A 23,155-nucleotide genomic window follows, 5' to 3' on the forward strand; every position below is an offset into this window, starting at 1 on the left:
CCAAGGAGAAGCTCACTCAAGAGACAATAAGAGAGATGGAGGCCAAAACTTTTTCTTACTGGTTTCTTCTTCTTCTTCCACACGCTTTACAGTGTACACAAAGTATAGATAAGATACAACATAAAGGAAAGTGGCCTACTAAGTCAAACAATGCATAACCGACTACACTAGTCGACTGGCGCTATAACTATGCCAGCTGTAAATAGGTGTAACAACCTGAGTATAATAAGTAATGAGTCACGGCCATGTGAGAGTCATAATGACCACCGACGTGCTAAGTGTAAATGTGTGGATCCATCTAACCAGGCGGTCCATCATCAATGTCCGCATGTGTTGAGCTTGTCATCTCAATACTCCCCCTCAAGCTCAAGTGCATCTCTGCAACTCCAAGTAAGCTTCGAAACTTTTGAAGCTTCTATGTACCACCACCGATGTGCTAAGTGTAAATGTGTGGATCCATCTAACCAGGCGGTCCATCATCAATGTCCGCATGTGTTGAGCTTGTCATCTCAATACTCCCCCTCAAGCTCAAGTGCATCTCTGCAACTCCAAGTAAGCTTCGAAACTTTTGAAGCTTCTCTGTACCCAATGCCTTCATGAAGATGTCAGCTATCTGATCCTGTGTGCTGACATACACCAAGTCAATCTCACTTGCTAGTACCTTCTCTCTCACAAAGTGGTAGTGTACCTCAATATGTTTTGTCCTAGCATGGAACACAGGGTTCTTAGCCAGCTATATACTACTCATGTTGTCACAATAAATGACAACTGGACCTTCCATCTGCACGTCTAAATCAGCCAATAACTTTTGCAGCCATACTACCTCACATGCTGCAACAGCAGCACCTCTATACTCAGCCTCGGTACTTGACAAAGCAAATGTAGATTGCTTTTTGCTGCTCCAAGTAACTACTGCACTACCAAGAGAGAACATGTATCCGCGGTAGATATTCTATCAGACATGCTACCAGCTCAATCTGCATCAGACAATAATCTGAGATTTTCACTCTACCCTGCTTTCGGTGCCTCCACAGGCACTATCCAAAAGAAAGAGTGGAAGAATGAGAGTGCTTCTTACCCGTTGCTTTCTTACTTGAACCTTGCTTCTTTTTCTTCACTTCAGCCTTCAAAATCAGCCTCTTTCAGTAGTGCAACTCTGATACCATGTCAAGAATCGCGTGGTGGGGAGACTTGCTTGAGCTTTTGCTCATCAAACACACACGGTATGCACAAGAGGAAGCTCAATCAAGAACACAAGAAGAGAGATGGAGGCCAAAACGTTTTCTTGCTTATTTTTTCTTTTTCTTCCACACACTATACAATGTATATAAAGTATAGATAGGATACAACATAAAGGAAAGTGGCATACTAAGTCTAACAATGCATAACATACTACACTAGTCAACTGGCATTATGTCTTTGCCAACTGTAGGTAGGTGTAACAAAGTAAATATAATAAGTGATAAGTCATTGGCCATGTGAGTATCATAATGACCACCAAGGTGCTAAGTGTAGATGTGCGGACCCATCTAGCTAGGCGGTCCATCATCAATGACTGGACGTGTTGAGCTTGCCATCTCAACATAGAAGATTCAACCCAAGAAAGAGTTGAATACTTTGACAAAAAGGAGATATATCTATAAGTGAGTATGTTTTGAATGTGAAGAGTATTGCAGATATCTTTATAGCTATTGATGTAATACTTGATGATGATGATTTGGTCTCATCTACTTTGGGTGGCCTTAATAACAAGAAAAATTGAAAATCCTTTATTATTTCTATGTATATATGGGAGCCATTTCTAGATTTTGAGGATTTGTTCTCTCTCATGAGTGATCACTAAAGAGATCAACATGTAGATTAAATCATCTAAATAAAGTGGTAAACACATCCAATAATTTTACTCAAGTGCATGAATGGAATGTCGTACATCATCTTCAAGAGGCATGGTATGGGTCATGCTAGTGGTAAGTAGCAAAATAGGTTAAATCAATAGTTTGATGACATGCAAATTTTAGGAGGTTATGGTAATTTTAGAGACAAAGGGAGCTCTAAATAAAGAGCTAGATAGCAAAAAATTGGTTCTAGAAATTTTGGTATTTGTGTGGCAATACTATTCAACAACATCTCATATTGTAACCCATTATTTTAATAGGAAGGATGACATTTGTAATTATAAGTTGTAGCACATGTAATTATACATTAGATTCAAGATAGAATGATGAAAAAAAAAGATCATCTATTTGTTATGCAGCATATGATGAATGGTTTTATAGCAAAAGGAACATATGATGGTGTATGCTATGTTGATTCACGTACATCTAATCATACGACTAGCCATGTTGAATGGTTTGGAGATATGCATGTTTACCAAGTCTAGGGTATGTAGATATAAGTGATAATTCATATCATTTGATTTTACATGCTCAAAAAGTTTCATTGTTCTTACATGATGGTCAAACAAATTATTTGCCATATGGTTTACACGTGCCATCCATCCCAAAATTTCTGATATTTATTAGTCAAATAGTAGAGCAAGGATTGCACTTTAAAAATTAGTGCAAAGAGATCTTTTATGAATACTTTAACAAAAAGTACAAATTGATTGCAAAAGGTAGCAAAGTTGGCTACACATTTATTTTGAATGCTAAAAACTTTGTTATAAATATTGTTATGTATGGTAAAGGTAAAGGTGTAGTTGTAGATATTGAAATATGGTATAAATGTTTTAATTGAAGGGTTGTTTACATGTTTTCTTATATTCAAGGTTGGATAATTACATAACATCCATGAAGCATGTCAATTTGGAAAGCAAGCAAAGCAATTGTTTTAATATGAGAGAGATGTAAGCACGAATATAGTTAATGTTGTGCACATAGATGTTTGGCAACCTAAAATTTATCTTTTGGTGGTAAAAAGTATTTTGTTGCATTCATTGATGATATCTCTAGAAAACTCTAGGTATATTTCATGAAGGGAAAGCATGAAATATTTGAGCACTTCATAACTTTCAAGGATTTTATTGAAAAAGAAAAAAAGCTTAAAGTTAAGTGCTTGGGGTCAAATTAGGAAGGGGGGAGCTAATATACAACAAGATGCTCCATCCCAAGGAGAAAATAGGACTCCTGCCCTAAACTAAATGCATCAGATTGTGACCCATGCCTCCTGCATAAATAGCAAGAGGTGTACACATAATGTGTCATCTAACCAACCTATGGGTCCAAGATAACAAAGGAAAATGGATCTCGACCACTCTCTGCATCACCTATACTAACCATCACCTGCCCTATAGGGCATGTTCTGATAAAAGCCCCCATAATCGACTCGGTCCTATCTCGTCATTAATAGAGATATCCAAACTAGGATCACAGTTGAAGAAAGGGTCTTCTTCATAAGTAAAGTTTGCTAGCGAGTCCGCAAACTGATTTCAATAACGTGGAACTAGCTAAAGAGACACTCTCTCAAACCCATCGAGCAAGGTCATAACAACGTGATAATACATAGAAAGAATGGGATTTTGTACTATGTACATCCCATTTAGTTGGTTCAATAGCAATTGGAAATCCCTCTTTACTAACAACTGATGAATACCACCCTTCTTAGTAGCAATATTCAGGCCCATGATTGAATCTTTGTATTTCACCATGTTATTGGTAAATCCAACCGCGAGATAAGTAGCTAATTTCATCACGACTCTACATTGGGGTGTCTTTAATAACTACCCCTATACTCCCTTTCTTGTTAGGACCGTGGATGCTCCATCAAACTACATTGTGTACATCCACAATGGGTAACACAGCCCACCACAGTCACCTCTACTCGTAATTATGACAATCAAAATCTAGCATATTCAGAGGATGTACTGAAGGCTCTATCCCACCTTCTTCATTGAATGAAATAAGGATGCTTGTCAATATTCCCAAGTAGTGATGACAAAAGACTTTGATTTCCCAAACAAATGATACATTCTCTTGCTCAGTCACTTTATATCCTTTAATCCACCAGATAAGCTTTCCCTGATGATATCATTGCTCCAAATATGGGTGTTCCAAGTAAGGAATAAGTCGCCCCATCAACCCATATTTTGTCTTGTAGGTTTCTAATTAGCCTCGAATTGACCTACAAGGTATTTATTTTGTTAGTGCATTTATACGTAATAAGATTTAAACTTATTAAGATTAACCATATTTTTAAATTCCACTCGCTCAAAATCTGCCAGTAATGCTGTGGACTTATTCTTCCCTATTCTTACGATCTTGTAGGGATCGTCCCATTTGGGCTCAAGTTTTCTTTGAAATAGTTCTCTACGTGCGTCGTAATATAGAACTGATTGTCCCTTCTTAAAGATATATTTCTTAATTTTTGAATCATGCACCTACTTCATCTAACGCTAGCCACTTCGTGGTGCAACAGACTCTGCAATTTGAGATCATCCAAGTGGGCCACAGGCGCTCAAAAAAGGGCATCCTCGTCACCCAAAGATTGCAAATCTTATAGTTGGAAACTCAATCTCTAAGGGAAAAACACACTCCTCTCCATAGACTAGCTTGAATGAGGTGTGGCTAGTGGATCGTTTAAACATCATGCTATATGCCCACACGGCCACATATAATTTTGTATCCTAGTCTCACTTCTTTTCGGACACTATTTTTGATAGAATACCAACAAACTGTTTATTTGTGCTTTCAACTTGCCCATTCACCTAGGGGTTATAAGGAGATGTCTTCATTGTGCTTCATTTTCCATGCTTCAGTCAAGCTTTTAATCACCTTATTTAGGAATGGGTTTCATAGTCCAATACTAATTCTTTTGGTAGACCAAATTGGCATATAATCTTCTCTAGGAGGAAACTAGCAATTTCTTTTGTGTCGTCCTTCCTAGTCGCTGGTGCTTCCGACCATTTTGTAAAATAGTAAGTTGTCACTATGATATATCTCTTTTGCATAGAAGATGAGGGGGTAATAGGACCTACAAAGTTGATGCCCCACTTCTCAAATGCAAGTATACCCATAATTGGAGTAAGTCATCACCTCATATTCTCCCTACTGTCATGCTGTTGACAAATATCGCATCTCTTGGCATACTCAAATGCATCATGGAAAATGGACAGCCACCAATACCCAAGTCTTAAAGTTTTTTAGGCAGTCAGTCATCCCAAAAAAATGCCCTCCACAAGTGGAGTCATGGCACTCTTCCAAAATGAATGGAACCTCGTCAGGCATCACACATCGGCGATAGATATCATCAACCCCCTACCAATATCATGTTCCTGCAATCAAAGAAAACTTCAATGCTTGCTATCTAATTTTCCTCTTTTTCTATTTTGATAAACGACTCCTCTCTCTTCTATGGATAGCTAATGTGTGATAAAAGCATACCAAGAGGGGATCGAAGCTGTACCAATTTTAAACATTTCCTCAATGTCACTTCCTTCAACTAAAGTCTCTTTCAACTCCCCAAAATCCACAAGGCATTCCACAATACCCTGTAACCTTGGTGGCTTACTCCTAATCTCATAATCAAATTCTTACAAAGTGATCAATCACTTTGCTAAACGATTCGGTGTGGCTGTAGCTTGTTTATCAGCAATCTAAGCCCCTCTGCCGTCGTATAGAAAACTACCTTCTCATAGAGGATGTGGTGCCTGAATTTTTTAGTTGCAAATACCATTGCAAAGCACAACTTCTCCAAATAGGTATAGTTGATTTTTTATATGCCCAACTTTCAACTAGCAAAGGCTATCAAATGATACCACTTTTCCTCCCAGATTTGGGACAAATAGTAGTGGTACTATATGTGGTGGCTGTTGAAAATATATAGAATATTTTGGCTCTTTTAGATGCTTTTAAAACTAGTATTTTTACCAGCTCCTATTTCACATCGTCGAAAGCTGCCTTGCAAGGGTCAGTCCACTCAAATAAATAGCTAAAGGATAATAGATTTGTTAGTGGAAATGTTCTTTCTACCATGGCATTCATGAACCTCTAGTAGTATCCTACAGATGACAGAAAGTCATGTACTTCTTTTGAAGTGCGTGGTGGACTCACGGCAACTATGAGCTTGATCTTTTCAGGGTCAGTCATGATCCCTATTGAGCTGACCACATGTCGTAGCAATAGCCCATAAGGCACTCCAAAGACACACTTCCGTGGGTTAACAACTATGCAAAATTATCTACAGGGCTGAAAACACTTCCTTAAAATAATCAACTATCTTTCTCTTATGGTGGCTGTCTCGAGATCATCAATAAACACTTTAAAATCCTCTAGGGAGATGTCACCAAAGGTCTTGTCTCCTATTCGTTGCCATGAACTAGGTGCATTCCATAAACCAAAGGCCATCACATGGTATGCAAAGGTACCGAAGATAGTAATGAAGGTTATTTTTAGCTTATCTGGTGTTGCAATTGCCATTTGGTTGTATCTCCCAAAGCAATCCATAAACAAAATATATCTCTCTACTTGCTAATTGGTCCAAATTATGGTCAATAAAGGGAAATGGGTAGTAGTCCTTAAGTATCTACTTATTCAGCTCTCTAAAGTCTATGCAAAGCCGGATTTGATTATTTTTCTTCTTCCTAATAACAACAGGTCAACACCATTCAGTGTGTTGAATAGGAAAGATTAAACTAGTTTCTCACATTTTCTATAACTTTTCAAACACCCCGTCCCTCAGTTCGAAAGGCATATGCCCTACTTTTTGATGCACAGGACGGCTACCTTCCTTTAGAGGAAGGTTATGAACACCGAGGATGGGAGGAATACCTTTCAGCTCATCATAACTCCATGCAAAAATGTCACGGAGCTCTTGGATAAGGGACACATAGTCCTCCCTTTCTTCTAGACGAAGCATGGACCCTAATTTAATTGGCCGCAGATCATTTGGCGTACCAAGATCCAGCTCAATCACATTCGTATCTCTTATTCAACCTTGAGTTTCTGTTGGCTCATGCAGAGTTATTTGATAGATATTCTTTGTAGTGGAACCTTCTTTGGATTCGTCACTCGATGACATCTCACTAGCAAATACATCCTCTAATGTCTCTAATTCCATAGAGGATAGATGAGGTCTCTCGCTTTGAGGAGACTCAAGGTAAATATCTACTACCACACAATTGGCACCTCTACCAAAAATCAAATGACTAGTAGGTATATCAACTTGACAGTCGGATTGCAAGATCCATGGCCTTCCTAACAATACTTGATAGCTTGGCCGTCTTGCAAACCTAATAACCCTAAAGTCCACAATGCAATCTACACTAGCAACGATTACAAGGACTTTGGTAATACAGCCTTCAGGTTGTCTTAAACTATCATCAACCATTCACAGAATTGTGGAGGCGTCTTTTTGAATTCTTAGACCTAGTCTCTCCATGAATTCTAAACTCATGATGTTAATAGATGATCATATATCTATGATAGCATAATCTACTAGTATTCCATCAACATAGGTTGCAACCCTTGGGCAATGTTTTTCAGTATGCTCCCATCAATCAAATCCTATTCATGCTATGCCCCAAAGGTTCTACAATATACGCAGTACACAAGATCTTGTTAAATTCCTTGCGCACTCCTGGAGACAACTTAATGAGTTGCAAGAGATTCATATCTAGTCTAACTTCAGAAAGAGAGCTTGCCAAATCGAATTCGTGATAGCTCTCTTCTATTGCTAGACCATTCTCTCTTTTGGTCTTTAAACCGTCAGTGCTTCCTTCTTAGCTTTCACCTTTCTCCTTGGCAATTATTTATCCTTATTGGCATCAGTTCTACTCTCTATAGGTTTTAAAAGTCCCCCTTCCATATCTGGGTTAAGGACTTGCGTCCTTTTGTTGTCTTGCTTAGGGTTTCCGTCGACCGACAAGTTTTACATCATCTTTGTTGCCTTCTCTACCCTTTTGACATCTCATAATGCCCCCCAGATTAGAAGCTTCAATGCCATTAACCCATATAGCCTCCATCAGGCTACCTCCACTACCACTAGGCAGCTTCTCTACAGTATGTTAGCTTTCAGGGATGCAGGTAGTGAGGAAGACACAGAGTGAAGCAACATGCTTCCTCTCTCCATTCTTCTCATTATTCATTCAACACACATTTTAGTGCATATACAACCTAAGGTCATAAAGACCATTCACACCAGAAGTAGAACCGACTTATTTAATGTACCTAACTGATCTAGCCAGACTAGCTGTGTGTCAAACACACATGTAAGAGCTTGATATTCTAACACTCCCCCTCAAGCTCAAGACAACATCTGTACTCCAAGCAGCTGTCTAAAACCACAAAACTTATCTTTACCCAAGGACTTGGTAAAGATATCCACAACCTGTTCATCTGTCTTTACATGAATAAGATCAACTCATCCTGCAAGAACCATCTCTCTGATGAAATGATAGTGTACCTCTATGTGTTTCATCCTGACATGATAGACTAGATTCATAGCCAGGAGTACACTACTCAGATTATCACACAGTAACTTCACTGAAGCATCTACCTGTATGTCCAAATTAGCCATAAGCTTGAGCAGCCATGAAATCTCGCGCGCTGCCAATGCAGCACCGCTGTATTCTGCCTCAGTACTTGACAAAGCAACCGTAGGCTGCTTCTTGATGCTCCAGCTAATCATGCCACTACCAAATCCAAATGCATATCCACTCGTAGATCTACAGTTATATGAGCAGCCTGCCCAATCTGCATCCATGTATCCAGTCAATATCAAGGGCTTATCTCTGACATAGAACAACCCATACTCTATAGTGGACTTAACATATCTCATAATGCATCTAACTGCATCCAAGTGCGGCTTTCTAGGCTTTCGAATAAACTGGCTTATGAGCCCTACAACATAGCTCAAGTCAGGCCTAGTGATGGTCAAGTAAATCAAGCTGCCAACCATCTGCCTATACATAGTCACATCCTCTACTTCAACCCCAGTGTTCATGTCTAGCTTGGCATTCTGATCAAGAGGTGTATCCAGCAGTTTGCATTCAGCCATGCCATACTTCTTCAGCATCTCTATGGCATAGTGCTTCTGCATCAGCCATAATCCATTGTCAGCTGGAACTACCTCAATGCCCGAGAAATACTTCAGTTCTCCCAGGTCTTTCATGTCAAATTCAGATTTCAGCATCTTCATAACATGCTGTATGCCCAAGTCATTATCACCAGTGATTATCAAATCATCAACATATATGACCAACACTACTAAACCACTGTCAGTCTTCTTTGTAAATAGGCTGTGATCAACCCTACCAACAGCAAAACCCAATCTCTATGAGTAGTTACTGATCCTAGCATGCCAAGCTCTCGGAGCCAGCTTCAGCCCGTACAATGGCTTTTTTAGCCTGCATACATAATGCTGAAAATCAGGGTGAACATACCCTTTCGGCTGAACCATATAAACATCCTCTGCTAGGTCACCGTTAAGAAATGCATTCTTAACATCCATCTGCTGCAATTTCCAGCCTTTAGCAAGCAGCCAAGGCAATCACACAGTGCAAATGGTTGCCATCTTGGCAACAGGGCTGAATGTTTCCTCATAATCAAGTCCATATTCTTGGGCATAACCCTTTGCGACCAGCCTGGCTTTGTATCTCTCCACACTGCCCATCTGACTTGCATTTGATTTTGTAGACCCATTTGCAGCCAATGGTCTTTTTCCCTTCAGGCAGTGGCACTAAATCCCATGTCTTATTTTCAGCCAAGGCATTCATTTCTTCATCCATGACTACACACCAATTCTCATATTTCACTACTTCAGCATATGTACCTGGTTCTTTGACCTCTATTACTTTTGTCATGTAAGCATAATGCTTTGCGGAGTAGCCACTGTATGTCAACCTGTCAACAGGGTATCTGACCCTCTGCGAGCGTTTAAGCTGTGGTGCACTACTTGATTCCCCTCTCTCATGAGGCGGAATATACCTGCTCTGCCTTGTGCTAGGCGTATAGACACTCGGAATACCAAGTTCGCTTTCTAGAGTATCACCAGACTCATAGCCAGAAGTCATTCTGCCAGGTGTCAACATATCAAATGCATCCTCAATAACTTTCTCTTTTCCTTTTCTGTCCAAGACATCATGTCCCCCCCTCACTGACATACTGGTGTCAGTGGACGGCGAGCTCCTCAATCTCCATGTCCATGGGGATATTGTCTAACTACGAGGTCCTGTCATAGCAGTGCTCTGTTGTAAATCAACTGTAGAGACATGACTGGGAGGCATATCCGCTGGCACTGCAACTGGTGATACATACCAAGAGTCCATCTCATCAAAGATAATATCCCTGCTTACAAAGTCTCCCTAGTAGAGGGATCATAGCATTTGTATGCCTTCTTCTCCTACGAATATCCAATGAAAACACACTTATGCACTTTGGGATCCAGCTTCTTCCTTTTCTCATCTGGAATATGCACATAAGTAAGACAACCGAAGACTTTCATGTGACTTACATCCGGCTTATAGCCATATAGCTTCTCAAACGGTGTCATCTCATGAATACCTATAGTGGGAGTCCTATTTAAAATGTATACGACTGTCATAACAGCCTCTGCCCAATAGTAAAGCAGCATATGCTTTTCATTTATCATAGCCCTAGCAGCTTCCATCAGAACCCTATTCTTGCTATTAGCTACTCCGTTCTGCTCTGCGGAGTGTAGCTGCAGGTGAGCTACCTACGAATGCCATTTTCAGCCAAGAAATCATCAAATTCATTTGATACATACTCCCCACCACTATCAGATCTCAAGCAAGAGATGTAGCATTCAAACTCCTTATCAACTTGTGCTTTAAATTGCTGAAAAATAGCAAAGACCTCATCTTTTGTTTTCAATATATAAAGCCAGGTATAGCGACTGTAGTTGTCAATGAAAGATACATAATATCTAGAACCTCCCATAGATGCATTATGAGCTGGCCTTCAAACATCAGAGTGCACTAACTGCAATGGACGTGTACTCTGTCTTACATGCCTGACAAACGGCAATCATGACTGCTTACCGAACTGGCAAGCCTCGCATACATGACCAATATCTGAATATTGGAACTTGGGTAAACCTATAACCAGCTGTTTCTTTTGCATAATTTGCAGCCTTTGCAAATTGACATACCCCACTCTCTTGTGCCATATTTCCAAATCCCTAACAGTGCCAGAACCATGGGCAAACATAGCTGAATTCAGCTCTGGCAAAGAAGCATCAAGAGTAAACATTCTGCCATTCCTGTGACTACAAGCTATCAACTTGCAGCCATTGCCAAACTCTTCAATAAAGCAGCCATGTTTATTGAATCTGACCTACAAGTTCTACTCTCGACAGACAATAAGTTCTTCGTAATTGAAGGAACATGCAAGACATCATGCAAATTTTTCTTCCTACCATCATGAACCACAAGAGGCACTTTGCCTTTATGTTCAATGCTATGCTGCGTGTCATTACCTGGGCATACATAGCCATGCTTTTCAACCACCATATCAGTGAACCAGTCACCGTGAGGGGTCATGTGGTTCGATGCCCTTGAGTCAATGTACCACACTGCATCATCAGATGATTTTTCAGCAGCCTTATCTTTGACATATTGCATGGCAAACAATCTATCACCAGAGTCATCTGCCTGGCTGGAAGTAGCATAATGTCCATGCTGCTTGTCCTTCTGGTTTCCCTGCTTCTTCCAGCAGTCCTTTGCAATATGCCCATACTTTCCGCAGTAGTGACAATCCTTATCTTTATTTGGATTGTCTGACTGACGTTGTTTCTGCCATGAACCTCTGCCACGAGAGTTAGATCTCCCCTTGCCTCAAAAATTTCCACCACCTCTTGCATTTGATGACTGCTGATTGCTATTACTATAGGATACATTCTGCTGGCCTCATCTGCCACATCCATAACCCTACCATGGCTACCACGGCAACGCTGATGTGAGTAAAAGACTGCATCCTTATTCTTTGAACTGCTTGACCCTGTAGCTAAGCCAAGCTTCACCTCTTCATGAATCAATAATGCAACCAGCTCATTAAAGTCAGGCATTTCAGCCCGCACAGACACTGAAGTATCAAAAGACTTGTACTCAGGACCCAAGCCATTTAAGGTCACTGCAACCATATCCTCATCTTCAACCTGTGAACCAACAGATGCCAACTGATCTGCTATGGTCTTAACCTCTGTGACATAATCTTGTATGGATCTGTTCTTCCTCTCTATGTTATTGAATTTCTGCTTCAATTGTATTTTCCTGGCACTTGTAGTTGTGCCATAGTATTTGACCAATATATTCCATGCATCTGCTAGGGATTTACAGTTCATGATCTGCATCACCATAGCATCCGAGATACATAATGACAACCAATGTAAAACCCTGCGAGCTCTTTCCGTCCAAGCTCGATGCACTCATCTTTGATCAGCTGTAGGATTCCTTTCTGGAACTTCAGGTTCAGCCTCAACACCTTTCACTAAGTCCCAGTATCCTTTGCCTATCAGAAAGTTCTCCATGCGGAACTTCCATATTGCATAATTGTTGCTATCAAGCTTTTCTCCCACAATCTGGGTTACATTATTAGTTCTATCAGCATTTGCCATGTTGTAGACCTTGCATGACTACCTGCAAACCAAGATCTTCTTAACAGTTCAACTTCAGCCTGAAACTGTTTATGACAGTTTTTTGCAATTAATTGCAGTAAAAAATAGGGTATTTCAGCCCACTGACAATCCAAAACAGCCCACAACCAAGTGGCCTAACCTGTAGGCAAAACAGTCAGTACAGATGCAATGTATTTACTTCAGTTGAACCTCCTCCAACCTCAGTGCCAGGATACATACATGCAGTCTGAAAACTGTAATTCTGTGAATGACCAGCAGTGATTTCAAGCCCAAAACTGAGTGATACACATGTCATACATGTCCCAAACCTTCATAGACATCTGCTAGTACATGTAGCAATCCAAGCATGACCAACGGAGCACAAGTCAGCATAGATAGCAGGTATAAGTATCAAACCTTCTGCTTACAGATTGCAATCAACAACTTCTCAGTAAACCAAAGTCTATCCAACTCCAAAACAGCCTCAACTCATGTCAGACATTCACTTTGAAGTGTTAGGTTCAATACATGAGCATTCGGGTAACTATAGGCATCCTGTCTTCATGAATCCAATTCATAGATTGCATTTACTGCTTGCAACCACTGAGACAATGTCACTGCAGTAATTACCAGCCTTAGACTTCAAATTCCATGATCACTTAATGCTCAACTCAATCCATAAACCTCCAGCAGACATATCCCATGTCATACATATGATAAATGCCAGCCAAGTGTTATGTAATGCTTCAATGGAAGCTAATGCTTGCTGCCCACTATTTTGAGACAGGTTTCCAGCCTGTTTACACTTTCAGATTTGAGTACTTCCTTCAAGAAATTTCAGCTCAAAGGCATGAGAACTCATACATATGTCTTCCAGAGTGCTCCTAGACTCCAATGAGGTCCATAAAGCATTTCAGAGAGCTTCAAGCTCCAACCAAGATCAAATACAAGCTGCCCTATCACTGTTTACAGCTGAACTGCTGCTATTTCAGATCTGTAGATCAGATCTGTAGCTCATAACTGAGCACACATCCAAGTAATAGCATGCCAAGACCTTCAACCACCTTCCAAGGTGTATAAGAAAGCTGTAGATTGCTTGATGAGCTCCCAATGCCTTGTGTTGTAGTGAGATATGCCTTCAGCCACAGCAGGCTCAAACACGCAGACTGGTCTGGAGTGTGCAACAATAGAATTCGATGGCAATGATGACCATAGAGCACACTCTAGTGCTTAATGATGTTCTGAGAGACTGCCCAACAAGCTATAACAAGCTCTTGCACAGATAGAATGCATAGACCCTGACACATACCTTGATAGAGTAACAATGGCAACCTTGCTACTTCATAGATACACTCTGTCTTCAAGCTTCAAGTCTTCTTTTCCAGTGCATTCCACCAGTGAGCCCATTCATGGCTCTGATACCATGTTAGCTTTCAGGGATGCAGGTAGTGAGGAAGACACAGAGTGAAGCAACATGCTTGCTCTCTCCATTCTTCTCATTATTCATTCAACACACACTTTAGTGCAGGAGAGGAGAGAGAAAAAGAAAAAAATCATTAAACCTAATAGAGAAATAGAGAAAGAGAGGGTGAGGGTGAGAGAGGAAGAGGAAATGCGAGAGGGAGAGAAAGAGAGAAAGGGAAATGAGAGAGGGAGAGGAGAGAGAAAAAGAAATGAGAGAGAGAGGAGAGAGAAAAAGAGAGAAAAATCATTAAACCTAATAGGGAAAGAGAGAAAGAGAGGGTCACGGTGAGGGAGAGAGAGGAAATGAGAGAGAGAAAGAAAGAGAGAAAAGGAAATGAGAGAGGGAGAGGAGAGAGAAAAAATGAGAGAGAGAGGAGAGAGAAAAAGAGAAAAAAACATTAAACCTAATAGAGAAAGAGAGAAAAAGAGGATGAGGGTGAGAGAGAGAGAGGAAATGAGAGAGGGAGAGAAAGAGAGAAAGGGAAATGAGAGATGGAGAGGAGAGAGAAAAAGAAATGAGAGAGGGAGAGGAGAGAGAAAAATAGAGAAAAATCATTAAACCTAATAGGGAAAGAGAGAAAGAGAGGGTCAGGGTGAGGGAGGGAGAGGAAATGAGAGAGTTGTTGGAAATTGTGAGGAAGACGAGAGACCAAAGGAAGAGAGGAGAGAAGAGAGATATGAGACACCAGAAGTGGAACCCCAGAAGTGTGTCAACTGAGCACACATGATAGGAATATATAGAGGGGACCTAGGGCACTATATATAGACAGACTATATATAGCTAACACCCCTGCTCAAATAAAGGTCCCTTACTATGGATGAAAAAACCCTTGGGGACTCAAGGGAAAAGCCCAGAGCTCTATATAGGCCTACCATTATATTAATATTCAAAATATAAAATTACAAAATTGAACTTACAAGAGCCTATTCATAGGCGTCAAAGGAGCTACATCACTCGTGAATTACAACATCAATGGAGAAGGAGCTACATCACTCCTGAATTACAACAGCCTACTCAGAGGCATCAAAATTGCTTTATCACTCCTAAATATACAACATGTAAAACAAGGATAAGCGATATCACTGTAAAAGATAAAATCTCCAAGAAATTCCTTCAACTGAACTTGGGATGTAAGCAGTATATCAGTCACATCAAAACTTAAAGAAAAACGTTACAGTGACATTAGAACAACACAAGGTCTATAGAGACGGTTCGCGACGCTGCTCTATAGACAACACTTTAGAAAACATAACACATGTGGGGCCCCATAAACAGAATATAAATAAAACAATTTGTCATCAACTAGAATATAGACGCTCATCAGCTGGAAAGAATATAAACGAAATAATGTGTCATTAGCTAGAATTTAGACGCTTATTAGGAAAGAATATAAACGAAACAATTTGTCATCAGCTGGAATATAGACCCTCATCAACTGGAAAGAATATAAACGAAACAATGTATCATCAGCTAGAATATAGACGCTCATCAATGGAATAACAAACGAGGACGATCATCATGAAGCATGGCAATATCAACATCCAAAAGTTGGGAATGAAGCATCAATGGAATAACGAACGATGCTTGAAAAATATAAAATATAAGCTATGAAACTTATGAAACAATGTCATGACAAAGAATCCATAACATAAGACATGACATTGCTATTGTTGGTTCTTTTCGTAATGTCAATGCTATTGATACTGAAGCTAATTAACAATAACCTGGATATAATAATGATTAGCTAAAGTAGATGAAGAGTTTGTTATTGTCATGAAAGCTGACAACATATGAAGGCCAAAACGTTGCTTCTTCTGTAGCATCAATAGATTGGTAAAGATTGTATCCAAGAATAGCGTGCATGCTTTTTCATGAAACGCTAATTGGAGAGGAAAGACTCGTGTCCTCTCCACCTCCCATGTCAAGTTTCTCCAACACCCTCTCTCTCTCTCTCTCTCTCTCTCTCTCTCTCTCTCTCTCTCTCTCTTTCTCTCTCTCTCTCTCTCTCTCTCTCTCTCTCTCTCTCTCTCTCTCTCGCTTAATGCCTAGCTTATCTGCAGCTTGTGCCTACCGTTGCGCACCTTTTCTCGCGGGTCTCGTTGCCTCTCGCCCCTCCAACTTTTATTTGTTTTCTCTTCAATACGTTCCTATCTCCTCCTCCTCCTCCCCTATTGAGCCTGTCGTTCCCCTCCCCTCTAGCATGCAGCACGTCGTGCTTGCCGACCGCCTAGCCGAGCCCCTCCTGTGTGCGTAGAAGCTCGACTGTAGTCTAGGATTCTCAATGCCTAGAGCACAGACGTGGTGCCCTCCCAGTTTCTACTGCAAGCCTCAAAGCTTTTCAAGGGGGGAGCGGCTGTTTCACAAGTCCTTTTACGCCTCTGCAAAGAAATCATTGTCCTCCGACCGTGAGGCATAAAACATCTCTCTATTCCACTAAGAAAACCATGAGGCATAAAACATCTTAACAATCTCTCACTCTTCCACGATTCAAACCATGAGGCATAAAACATCTGAACAATCAGATGGTGTGGGTAGAGAAAGCTTTTTAATAGCTTGACAAGCAATATGCAACACGCTGCATGAAGCATAACTCAAGCCTAATACCATGACAAAAAAATCATAACTCAAGCTTCATAACTTATAACAAAAGATGAAAAACTATTACCTCAGCTTGAAAACAATTACCATGATCGAAAGTGGCACGACCCATCAACGAAATTGACAAAATGTCATGAAACAAAGGTCTGCTAATGAGCAAAGAAATAAAACAATAAAGAAAACTTATCTTTGTGATGTTGTAGAACCTCGCTCTAATACCATGTTGGAAACTGTGAGGAAGACGAGAGACGAAAGGAAGAGAGGAGAGAAGAGAGATATGAGACACCAGAAGTGGGTCAACTAAGCACACATGATAGGAATATATAGAGGGGACCTGTGGCGCTATATATAGACAGACTATATATAGCTAACAAGAGGGAGAGAAAGAGAGAAAAGTAAATAGGACCTTACAATAAGCTCATCCTAGGCTCATAGGGGTTAGGCCAATCCTCAACAAACATATCAATTTTAATTAATAAATATAATATAAAATCACGTGCAAGGAAGGACACTCTTTTATCATTAACCCTCTTTCTTCCTTAGAATAGTCTTAGGAACAAATTTCTACTCTAACAAGCATATATTTGAGCATAATAACTATTTTAAGGGTTTATTCCATGAGTAGTAGTAGTATATATGCAACCATCAAGCTAGAGATTATGCTTTGGTATCTGTGGAGATCCCAATCTCATGCCCTCATAGAGATTGTAGTGTGCAATAGTGTGGAGAGAAGATGGGCGAGTTGTAAATGGTAAAAGAGAATTCTATTGATGATGGAGAGAAGATGAGGTGAATCGCCAATCCTATTCTTAGTGAGTGCAACCTACCCATAGTCATGGTCCTCGTGGTCATGGTCGTGGTTGTGGTCATGGTCATAGTCATGGTCGTGGTCGCGGTCGTGGTCGTGGTCGTGGTCGCGGTCGTGGTCGCGGTCACGGTCAAAGTCGTGGTTGTGATCATCGTAGTTGTAGTTGTAGTCGTAGTCGTGGTCGTGGTCGTGGTCGTGGTCGTGGTCGTAGTCGTATTCGTAGTCGTGGTCATGGTGGTCGTGGTCGTGGTCGTGGTTATGGTCATGGTCACGGTTGTAGTCGTGGTCATGGTCGTGGTCGTGGGTCATGGTTGTGGTCATCATGGTCGTGGTCGTGGGTTATGATTATGGTCGTCGTAGTCGTGGTCGTGGTCGTGGCCATGGCCATAGTCATAGTTATAGTCATGGTGGTGGTGGTGGTGGTAGTCATAGTCATAGTTGTGGTCGTGGTCGTGGTCGTAGTCGTTGTGGTCATAGTCGTAGTCATGGTCGTAGTCGTCATGGTGGTCGTGGTGGTCGTGGTGATCGTGGTCGTGGTCGTAGTCGTAGTGGTCATAGTCGTGGTCGTAGTCGTAGTCGTGGTTGTAGTCGTCGTAGTTATCGTGGTGGTCGTGGTCGTGGTCGTGGTCGTGGTTGTGGTCATGGTCGTAATGTAGAAAAAGAGAGAGAGATGGAAGGAGAGGATAACAATTTAAGAAAGAAAAAAAAAGAGAGAGATGGGAGGAGAGGATAACAATTTAAGAAAAAAGAAGAATGATAACAAAAAAAAATTGTTTGTTGTTACGTAGACAAAATGGAAAACGATAAAGATCCTATCGTTCAACATCACGAGGCATATCTTAATCATCGTGTCCCATGTCCTTGCTCTCAATGCAAGCTGGCAATTAGATAAAAATGTCAATTGTCTATAGAACATGTACGACAATTTGGCAAGTTTCAATCTGAGATTATTGATCAGGCGATTGCCGATTTTTAGCAAACCGTAAGAAAAGTTAATATCAATCATGCATTGTACTTACAAGCTAATTGAATACCATATACAATAAGATTGGTTTTAGCTGGCAAATTTTCTATCCAGGGAGGTGATGTCTCATCCCAAGGAGGAGTGCATCCTTTGCAACCAATTAGAAGAGTTTGTGGGCGTGCGATGGATGGAGTGCATGAGCCAATCCACCACTTGCAAGGCCAATCTATACCGTCAATACCAGAGGAGACAGGTAACCTTCTAGACCTACCTACAATCTTGGAGCCTGAGATAGAGGCAATGATCAATGCATTGATTCCCATGGATGTCGAGACTTCTGATATGCTTAGAGAGGAAGCATCCATACCATTATATGATGGGTGCCGAGTATCTCGCCTAAAGACACTGCTTGCACTCTTAAGTGTGCAAGCAAAATACGGGTGGAGTGATGCGAGTGTGACTGAGTTGTTCAGGTACCTTGTACATATGCTTCGTTGATTTTTTTTTCGACACTATTATCAAAAACATTTATGCTTTTTCAAGGTGTTTATGATTTTTTTCAGGTTATTGAAATATCATATATTACCACATGCAAATACCATGCCTAAGTCTCGTGATGATGCACGATATGTTTTACAAAATCTTGGCATGGACTACAACAACATCCATGCATGTATCAATGATTGAATACTGTTTCGAGGAGAATACGAGACTATGGAGACATGTCCAAAGTGTGGTTCTCACAGATATCGGCAGGACTTGCAAGGGCAAACCATCCCTCAAAAAGTTCTCATACACTTTTTGCTTATCCCCCGCATAAACCACATGTTTCATACGTCCGGCATGGCGAGATTGACAATGTGACATGCGCAGAATAGGTCCATGGATGTAGTTCAACGAATATTAGTGGATTCATGTGCATGGAGCCACATTGACTCTACTTCCCAGGCTTTGCCCGAGAGCCAAGGAGTCTTCGGCTCGGTCTTGCAATGGATGGCATGAACCCATTCGGTCTGCGCTTAACTTCTTACAGTGTGTGGCCTATAGTCCTTGTCAACTACAATATCCCTCCATGGCTTTCTATGAAGAAAGAACATCTCATCCTTAGCTTACTCGTCCCCAGCCGCTACAAAGTCAAAAATAGTCGATGAGCTTAAGATTTTGTGGGAGGAGGGGGTCACCGTGCAAGAGATGAGCAAGCGCAATGGTCGACAATCTGCCAATATTCGAGCCATTCTCATGTGGATGATGCATGACTTTCTGGGATTCGAAGAGTGCTCAAGTGAAAAGTCCCCCGTTCTCGTTGGTAATATCTATATTTTATCTCATTCAAGCTTGTATTCACTGGGTCATGGTGTTGGAACAGGTCCGGTTACCTCAGGTTTTCATGCATGTCCATTGTGCGGACCATAAGACTCACGAAGGTCACGAACCATGAAGAAGATAGTATATCAAGGACACGCCGCTTGTATTCATTGGGTCGTGGTGTTGGAACAGGTCTGGTTACCTCAGGTTATCATGCATGTCCATTGTGTGGGCCATAGTTAGACTCTCGAAGGTCACGAACCATGAAGAAGTTGGTATATCAAGGACATGCCGCTTTCTTGCCAGAGGATCATGAACTCAGGGAAGGATTTCTTGGACGACCTCCAACACGTATGAACACCGCAAGCTGGTACGAGCTGAAAATGGTCCACGTGGAGTCACATCAACCAAACGGAATGTGGCGGCTCTCAGTTTTCTACAGAAGGAGATTAAGACGTCCTCTATTGAATCCGTGAGGCGGGGAGTAGTGGAGACAGTTTGTCTCTTTGAGAAATACCTACCCACCAGCATGCTCACAATACAAATCCACCTTCTTGTGCCTCTTGTAGATGAAGTGGAGATTGCTCGACCTGTCCCTACGCGATGGATGTTCTTCTTAGAGCGCTTCATGAAAACCCTGAAAGGCTTTGTGCGATAACGAGCTCGGCCAGAATGTAGCATAGATGAAGGTTGGTTGGTGTCTGAGGCATTAGTGCATATTTCACAATGGCTACCAACAGTGGATCCAGACAACGAAATGCTATGGTCACACTGAAGGATGATGATAGAATCACTGGAGATGTGGTGGTTGGAAATGGGGTAGACAAAAGAATGGATGCCTCAATGGAGGAGAAGGTGAATCGCTTTTGTATGTTGCACCATGCCTCTATGGAGACGTGGCTCGATAAATACCAAATCGCTAGGCAAGATCAAGAGGAAGCGCGATCTCAATTCTGATGTAGTATGTGTCATCGACCAATTCGATATCCCAAGGTCATGGAGGAGATGCCGCGGTTCATGTCAACGCGATGGTTGCATGGAGCTTTAACCGCAGCATCTCGCAAAGAGACAGAGGTCTCAATGGAGGAGTGGGAATTCTCGAGGGGATGTAGTCTAAAGGTAGTGAGGTGTTCAGGATTTTTCATATCTATATTTTATATGCGACATATAATTTAAGTGTTTCAATGTACAATACAAAATATATAGTGCAGCATGGTCGCGCGGACGACATTTTTGCGTGGAGTGTATTGACAAAATGCGCTCCACAATGGACTGTGGTATCATGGCAAGGTTCGAGCAAAAGAGCTGGCGAGGAGCAACGGATCCAAACACAGTTGTAGATGAGATGGAGTATTTTGGGAACTTGCAAAGTATTGTTACGGTGGATTACCATAGCTTCTCCATGATACTATTCGATGTGCAGTGGTTCAAAGTGGTACTTGGAGGAGCTGGAGCAGCAGTTTGACGAGGTCTATCTGGATTTCTCAAAATAGATTCCGAAAAAAAATGGACGGATTTTCCCGACACCTTTGTGTTGCCGGCCCATTGTGAACAGGTGCATGGACTCATTTGTTTGTTAATTGTATTACGACATGGTACATGTCACAATGGTTTAAACTCTCTTGTATGTGTTTGTGAACATGTAATCTTCTATCCAAACCCATGACAACCTCGATGGTGGTATGTTATACCTTCAACTCCCTGAAGTGCGAGAGTATATGATCAAAGCGATGTTCTGAGCATAAATGAAGACAATATGCAAATAGAGGGGTCGATATTGCAAGGGGTGGAGGCCACGAAAGCTTGGAGCCAGCATCGACTAACAATGATGGAAATATAGGAGTCCAAGAATTCTTTGAGAACGAGGTGGACTTATCCTTTGTGGTGACATGTCTATCGACCTTCCAGTGTATGCGGAGTTGTGTCAGGAGATTGACATGGGACCATAGGATACTTCATACTTGGAGCATCCACTTACTCAATTCGTTGACCAATCGCTTATAAGGGTACATAAGATATGCATTTTAAGTGAGATCTTTTTTTAAGGATTTATATTACTGTGCTTTGTATGATTTAAATTGATTATTCTAACATCATTTTTTGTTTGTGCAGGTGACATTTTTAGGATGAGTCGAGAGATGAGCGATGAGGAGTTACAGGATATATTCACACGCATGTCTCCAAACTAGATCGCAAGATTCAGAGACATGGCAGACCAGGAGCTGTCTCGGTCTTTGTCAGGGCGCTTTGCTAGATCTATTTCAGCGTGATCGGATGCTTCAGCTTTGAGTAGACGAGCTTGACTCTCCAGACTTGGGCTAGAGGGAGAGAATGCTTCAAGGTCAGGGGGATGCTGCAGAGATACGGAGCCAGTGAGCCCACGATCGACACGAGATACAGGTGTGACTCCTCACTCTCATGGCAGTTCCAGGAAGCATGGCTCAGGCTCAGGTGGATGCTGTGGAGGCACGGACACGGTGTCTCTGTCTCGTCGTTGAGCTAGAGTTGCGTCACCTCCAAGATTTGTCACACATGTGGGGACATCTACTCTAGTTACTCCAGCTTTTGCTCAGTCGTCAGCAAGCAGGTGGCACCCCTATGGATGCCACTCTGACAGATATTACCTCAGTCGGTACATTGGATGTACAGGGGTCTCCTAGATATGCCCAAGAGCGTGGACGCAGATGAGAGAGGACCCATCTTAGGCATACCCCAGGGGGATATGCATATCTAATCAATGATAGGTCAGGATCCATCATCATGAATGATGAGGGGAGGAGGGTGATGGCTCGCATGAGAAAGTTGTGCCAACAAGTTTTTCGGCACAACGTCTTAGATCATTGGAAGAACATACCGGAGGGGAGCAAGGACTACATAGTAGCATCCTTGCATGAGGAGTTTCCAGTTCCAGACTCAGTAGATAGATTTTCTATGGGCTGGATGATGGATTGCATGCGTGCATATATGTCACACAGACGATCCGACACACGCAAGGCAATCAAGAGTGGGGCTGCAAATCCCGAGTGGTTAGACGCGGAGGACTGGCACCGACTGAGGGAGAAGGCTACAGATTCTCCAGGACGTTGGAGTCAGCAGCACGAGGCGACGAGGGCATGATTTGAGGCTAGAGTGGTCCATCATCTTGGGAGTGGTGGCCACAGGACATATTTGAGATCTTTGTAAGTTTTTCTTTTGTTTTGCTTATTTATTTTTTTGCAATATCCTTTGTACTGACAATCATGTTTCTAACAGTAAGCATTTTGTTTTCTTTGCAGCACTCCATTATAAATCGTGATCCGACCGGCCTTGAGACTCGATATGCAGAGAGGCACAGTCTCACTTCATTGATTGACCGATTATATAGACATGGCGGCCTCGTAAGTCACTCATCTTTCTTGTCTGTAGTTACCATGTTTAATTAGAATGCATTATTGTATGGTGGACTGAT

Source organism: Lygodium microphyllum, chromosome 6 (genome assembly GCF_053477565.2).
Source record: "Lygodium microphyllum isolate KBCC chromosome 6, Lygodium_microphyllum_v1.1.10, whole genome shotgun sequence".
NCBI lineage: Eukaryota > Viridiplantae > Streptophyta > Polypodiopsida > Schizaeales > Lygodiaceae > Lygodium > Lygodium microphyllum.